General features: G+C 44.8%; 1 pseudogene; it reads left to right on the top strand.

Annotated features, from left to right (window-relative positions):
- The first annotated feature begins 2,453 nt into the window (after positions 1-2,453).
- On the top strand, positions 2,454-6,802 carry LOC112920382 (swi5-dependent recombination DNA repair protein 1 homolog; annotated as a pseudogene).
- The last annotated feature ends 271 nt before the right edge of the window (positions 6,803-7,073 follow it).

Genomic DNA, 7,073 nt, shown 5'->3' with positions numbered 1-7,073 from the left:
GAATTGGCTTTCCGACATCAAAGTGTAATCCAAATTCTGTAACTCTGTGGCATAGAGTACTGTTTCTGATTCTTTCTTTTGTGGTGAGTTCTTCCTTCTAGTCATTTTGCTGAGTGCAGAGGGGCTGTATGAGCAGGCCGAGCAAGAATATCAACCATGACCTCAGTAAATTTCACCCTAGATGATTCTGACAGAGTCAGAGACCAGAAATTGAAAACAAAGATCAGAACAAAATAAAACAAAAGGACCACTAAAGTAAAAAACAATTTTTTAAAAATTTTAAAACAAAGTAGTAAAAAAAGGGGGGGGGCAAGAATCCCAAAGAAGAAAAAAAAAGAAAAGAGAAAAAAGTAAAAGTAAAGAGAAAAAAAAGAAAAAAGAAAAAAGAAAAAAGGAGAAGAAAAAAAAGGGGGCTGGGAGATGATGGTGGTGACAAAGTTGTTGTGGAGGGAGAATGTCATCTACCTGAGGGGTCCTGGAGGGTGATCCTCTTGTTTCTGAGTATATTAAGTTCTGTGTTAGAAGATGCTTAGTCCCAAATTTACATAAACCAGCAATACTTGTAGAGGGCCCCAACACTGACCACCAAAACATAAACGGGATAAAAGAGGGGGGCAGAATGGGAATGAGGAATCTCACAGAATGAACCAGCATGATACACCACTTGGTTCTGGGTGCATGCTGGTCATGTTTTAGAAGGTATTAACTTCCACCACTGTAGAAAAAAATGAGGCAGAGAAAAAAAAAACACAAAACAAAAATCCATATCTTGTATATCTCCCAAAATAAGTTGAGATGTTGAAGGGAATCTAGAAGTGGAAAATATATATAAGACATGTAATTGTAGAAATACAAAAGTCAGAAAGGAAGAAACTTAAAAATGAAGAGGCGGTAAATATTGTAGGTAAGATGGGAAAAGAGAAAAAAATTGGAAATTTATAGTCTGATATAAAAACGAGTTGTACTGGACAAAGGAAAAAAGTTAGGAGGGGTCCCCTCTGGTTCTATATACTGTATATCCCTCAGTGTCCCCTGGAGCTTTCCGCGCTGCTTGGTCCAGAACTTGCTCCTCCCCTGACCTTCCTGCTGGTCTCTGGGGCCGGGGCCGCTGCGCTGATTCTCAGGTGTGTGCACCTGGGGAGCTGCCCCCCCCCCCCCAGGTGCCGGGCTCAGTGGGAGCTGTTTCCCCTGTGAGGCCTGCTCCGTCCTAGGCACAGGGTGACACCGGGAGGAACAACCCCACTGGCGGCGGCCAGCTCTCCAGCCCTGGGGTCAGCTCCCCCAGTAACTACTGCAGCTCCTGGTCCGCAGGGGCCTGGATGCTCGGGGGTAGGCGCGCTGACCTGCACGGCTCGGGGCACCCGTGGCAGGAGGGTCCCCGCATCCTGTGCCCTCCCCCTCCCCCCCGTAGGAGCATCCCGGTGGTCCTGGGCCCTCCCCCCTCCCCCCGCCGGAGCTCCCCGCTGCCGTCCTGGGCCCTCCCCTCCTCCCCCACAGGAGTTCCCCGCCGTCCTGGGCCCTCCCCTCCTCCCCCATAGGCAGGAGGGCCCTCCCCTCTCCCCCCTCCCCCCCCACAGGAGCATCCCCGCCGTCCTGGGCCCTCCCCCACTCCCTCAGGCAGGAGCATCCCTGAGTCGTGTGCCCCCACCCACCCAGGGAACCTAGGATCGGGGCTGTGTCCCCCGCCCCTGGGCTCCGGGGCCTGCGCTGCTGGACTCGCCTTCCCGGGGCGCCCCCAAGGCAGCAGAGCGGCCCCCTCCCCCTCCCCCTTTTCCCCCCTCCCCCCACCGGCCTCTCCCCAGGCCCCGGCGCGGCCCAGCCCTGCACCGAGCTCCCCGCCGTGGGGATGCGCTGCCCCCGCGCCCCTCCTCCTAGTGACCAGGGGACTGGAGGCCCCCCCGCCCCTCCCGGTGCCCAGTTCCCCGCTGAGCGCCCTTCCCCGGGGAATCCGGGGCGCAGGTAAAGTCCCCGGCTGGGGCGGGGCTCTCCTGCCCAGGCTCCCCCCACCCGGGTTCTTGTTTAGTTTGTCCCGCCTTCTCCGTGGCTAGCAGTGAAAACCCTTCTCTCTGAGCGCCCCGCCGGCCTCTCCTTAGACCCCGGGTGCAGCCCACAGGCGTTGGGGATGGTTTGACCTTCTCCAGGGGACCTGGGGCCGTGGGGGGGGGGGCCTCCGCCCGCTGGCCGCCCCCCCAGCTGCGCTTGGTGCTCTAAGTTCTTCCCACCTGTGCTCTTCCATCCTGTCAAGTCACCACCCATCACCCAGACCTCCCTGGGCCCGAGCGAGGGGATTGCTCACTCACAGAGGACACGGGTTGGACTTCAGTTTTCTCCTTGATGGGAAGATCCAGCATATATTTCCTGTGAGGAAGAGCTACATTCCAGAGGTATTTTCCCCAAGAATTATCTGCAATTCATCTTACCTGTTCTTGCCATTTGTAGCCCATCTCTTGCTGATGGGCACGCAGCCCTTCGGCCACCTTGCGTTGGCTGACCGAGAACCTGACACCTTTTCAGTAAGAATAATGGCAGTAGTATTTGGGGGTGTTTCATACACAGCTGGTGTGTTAGTGGGTCATTGATCTTCTAACTATGTAGTATTTTCACAGCTGAGAACTTTTCGCTCCTCTCCTCCCACCCCACTTGGGTTTCTCTCAACTTAAACAAACTACCCCATGCTAGAATGAAGTCTCAGCTCCTCCATAAATTCTCTGCTGTTGACCAGGAAATGTCCTTTTTGAGGAGATTCAGTGGGATATGACCTGAACCTCAGCCGCCTTCTTTTTTTTAAAATAATATTTAAGGGATGTCTGGGCAAAAATAGTAATACTTATATTTTGCCATCAACTTTTTCTTAGCTATGAACAGTTTTATGAGATTTCCTGGGCAATTCTCTTATAAACCAACGTTCAACCTCATCCGATTATAGACAGCTCTAGATTAGGATGGTTATGGTTTATAGATACAGAGGATCCAACTATGTCAATTCAGCCTCTAGATTCTGCATTTCCTAAAACTACAGAAATAGGTACATGGGCCCATCTTCTGAAGCATCTAAGCATGCAGTCCTTTTGGATCTAGTAATTTTTATTACTATCATCTTTGATGAGTAAAATTAGTATGCATGATATCCTCAAGGGCAAAGTATCGGTATGAGAAGTGTGTGGCCGAGCTGCATTCAATTTCCATTATAATCCTGGCAAAGCATGTCTGCTTCTTTAGCCTAAGGGAAGATGAATCATTTTACAAAGATCAAAGTTTATTCTTCTAAATGACTGCATTTTTTTTTGAGTCACTAAAGACAGTCCCTGGCTGCTTAGTGACCCCAAACTGTACCTTCTTTCCCCAACATTATTCAGAGCTTTCTTCATCTTTGTCACTGACGTTGTTTCTCCTGACTCAGGGGGACTCCATCTTAATTAAGTGGCTTCTTAAATTATGTATTCACTCAACAGATACTTAATTGGGGGTCTATAAAATGCCAGGTGATGTGCCAGGGTCTATAATGGGCCACGTCAACAGGTGACCAGATGCTGTTCCTGTTGTCAAGAGACAGATGTAAAAAAAGTAAATAGACAAAATCACTTAAAGTTTGATAAGTATTATGGAGGAAACAAAGGGTTGGGAAAGAGAAAGTGGGGGATGCAGGGAGGAAGCTAGTTTAGGAACAGAATCCTTCAGGGGAAGGTAGCCTCTTGAAGGATGGGAGGGAGAATAGTTCAGATTGAGAAGATAGCACACACTTTTCGCCAAGTCACAAGAGACTAACGTGTGTGAGGAAAGGAAAACAGATTTGAGTGGCTGTAGGGAAATCAGAAAAAGGGAGTCACTGGAGAGATGGCCAGGAGGCAGGGGCTCAGGATGAGAGGGACAAAGTCTATATGAATTATTGAGATCCGGTCATCCAGAAAGCAGCCCACCAACTACGGTGATTATCAAACAAATCACCAGTAGTGTTTGTTTTCAACCTAGGCCCAAATAAGCTCTTGGTCCTATAGAGATAAGCCTTTTGGGGAAAGCAGGGCATTCGGGTTTTTATTCTCAGTGCTCTGAGAATATGGAAATTGAATGCAGATCGGCCACACACTTCTCATACCGATACTTTGCCCTTGAGGATATCATGCATACTAATTTTACTCATCAAAGATGATAGTAATAAAAATTACTAGATCCAAACCCACATGGGTTTACATATGGGAAGGAGTGAGATGGTTTGATCATGTTTGTTGTTTTGTGGAGAATTAAACAGAAGGAGGGTGTGAATAGTGTTAAAGAAGAATAAAAGCAGTCAATTTCCCTCTATTTTCATATTTCACTTCTTTAAAGGAACTTGATTCTCTCAGTTTGTGTTGTAAATAGCAAAAGAAAGCAGAAAGCAGGACAATGTCCTCCTGGTTTTCCTTGGTGTCACGTCTCTCTTCTTTCCTTCATTCCTTCTTCCTTCTCTTAGTGAACAGTAGCGGTGGATGCACAGCATTTCTCATACTTGTCAACACTCTGCTGAATATTAAGTTAAAGTAAATATTTAGAAAACTTTGTTCCTAAGTTGCAGTTAGACTATGAATAACCAAGATATCAAGAGGATAAGATTTTATTTGCAAAGTGAGTAGATAAAGTATATTTCTTTGGGGCACCTGGCTAGCTTAGTCAGTAAAGTATGTGACTTGATCTCTCTGTCATGAGTATGAGCCCAACACTGGGGGTAGAAATTCTATTAAAAAATTAATTTAAACACACACACACACACACGCACACACACACACACACACACACATTTCTTTGGCTTCGGGGGTGGGTTGTAGAGTGGAGTAGAGCTTCATTTCCCCAGTCAGAAGATCTCTCAATGCTACCTTCCCGGGGTCTCTCAAGGGCTAGTGTGGATTTTCTGCAGTGGTGAGAGGGAAGAGAGGACCCCTTCTCTGTTTTTTTATTTTTTCCAGTAAAGTTGACACCTTTGTTTGAAGAAACAAACAAACTTTACAAGGTCTGTTTGCTACTTAAACGATGCAGACAGGCATAAATTTATGCAGAAACATAAATGTGTTCCTTGATCCTCAGGTCTGAATGGTCATTGATTCTAGCTACACCGTTTTTAGGGTTTAGGGAACTATGACAAATATAATTATGTTTTTTTGAGTGGAGATTTCAGTTATATTTCCTTTCATTATAAACCTGGAGTAGTGAAATTAAAGAATTCCTGAAGAATTCCACAATTGTTATTCTCCACAGATCTGAGGATATTTTGATAGAGAAAAACAGAAGTCTTGTTTATATAAGATGTTAGCTAGTTAATTTGTCCTGAAAAAACTAGTAGTCAGCTTTGGACCAACAGTTTTATTTAGGAAGAACTCAAGATTTCATTTTTTTAAAGATTTTATTTATTTATTCATGAGAGACACACATAGAGAGAGAGAGGCAGAGACCCAGGCAGAGGGAGAAGCAGGCTCCTCACAGGACCCCCATGTGGAACTCGATCCCAGGACCCTGGGGTCACGCCCTGGGCCGAAGGCAGATGCTCAACCACTGAGCCACTGGGACATCCCAACCAAGATTTAATTTTCAAGGTAGAAAGTCTATCTGACTCAGCTCTGATTTTACTAGTGCACCACAGGCCTGTGCCAACCCACCATCTCTGCATTCTCCATCCGAGCAGTTTAAGAAAACAAGGAGAAATATCTTAGTTCTTCCAGTGGAACTATTCGATATTTCTAGCCTATGACTGCAACACTTAGAGGATGATTAAGGAAAACTAGATCTTCCTTTAATTTCTGTTACAGTGTAGTAAAACATCTTAAAGTAGAAAATGAAGAAGCTGGTTAGACTTTTTCAGAAAAAAAACCCCAGCATTTTCGACAGAAGAAAACTGGAATTTTATTTTATTTTTTATTTTTTTGAAGATTTTATTTATTTATTCATGAGAGACACAGAGAGAGAAAGAGAGAGAGGCAGGGACACAGGCAGAGGGAGAAGCAGGCTCCACACAGGGAGCCTGGCATGGGACTCAATCCCGGGCCTCCAGGACCACACCCTGGGCCGAAGGCAGGCGCTAAACCTCTGAGCCATCCAGGGATCTCCAGAAAACTGGAATTTTAAGAAAATTTTAAGCACATTGACAGTGAATTTGAAGAAAATGCATATTTGGAAAATACCTTCAATAATATCAGTATATGAACCTAAATCTGTTGATACTGGTCACGAAATGATCTCCCAAGTGACTCTGAGAATGAGGATCTTCCCAAACAAGGATTTAGTGAAGAAAAAGCAAAACTAGTGAAGCAGATTCAGAAGAAAGAAGACCTTCTTCAGAGATGAAAACTGGTCAAAATGTATAGCTCAATGAATGACCTGTCTCAGTTACAGTTGTTCATAAAGTGGAGATTCTGGAGCCTGCTGTTGCTTTATAAATTGCAGCCGGTTATGTCTAAGGAGAACGAAAAACTCAGCCTGACTCCGTTGATAGACCACTGTGGGTTAGATGATAAATTGCTATATTATAACAGAAATGAAGAATTTTTTTTTAATTTTTTTAATTTTTATTTATTTAGGATAGTCACAGAGAGAGAGAGAGAGAGAGAGAGAGAGAGAGAGAGAGAGAGAGGCAGAGACATAGGCAGAGGGAGAAGCAGGCTCCATGTACCGGGAGCCCGATGTGGGACTCGATCCCGGTTCTCCAGGATCGCGCCCTGGGCCAAAGGCAGGCACCAAAAACCGCTGCGCCACCCAGGGATCCCAGAAATGAAGAATTTATGGGTACTTAATTCAAAAATTTTTCCTCCAGAATATTTTTGAGAATGACAACTTATAAGATACTTAATACATTTTAAAAGGAAGATAGAAACCATTAGGACTTAGAAAAAGATATCTTGATGAAAAACAGTTTAGGGCACTCTGTCATATAACTATAAACTAAATTCTAAAGTGAAAATTTAACACTTTGTATAAATTTGTTAAAGAAAACTCTACAAAATTGAACACCAATAAAAATTAATTTATTAAAAAAATTAAATTAAATTAAATTAAATTAAATTAAATTAAAGAAACAAAAAAAGAAAACTCAACATTTAAAGAAAAGGGGA

Source organism: Vulpes vulpes, chromosome 12 (assembly GCF_048418805.1).
Source record: "Vulpes vulpes isolate BD-2025 chromosome 12, VulVul3, whole genome shotgun sequence".
Lineage (NCBI taxonomy): Eukaryota > Metazoa > Chordata > Mammalia > Carnivora > Canidae > Vulpes > Vulpes vulpes.
Note: the sequence above shows the minus strand (reverse complement) of the source record. Positions and strands in the feature narration are given on the sequence as shown.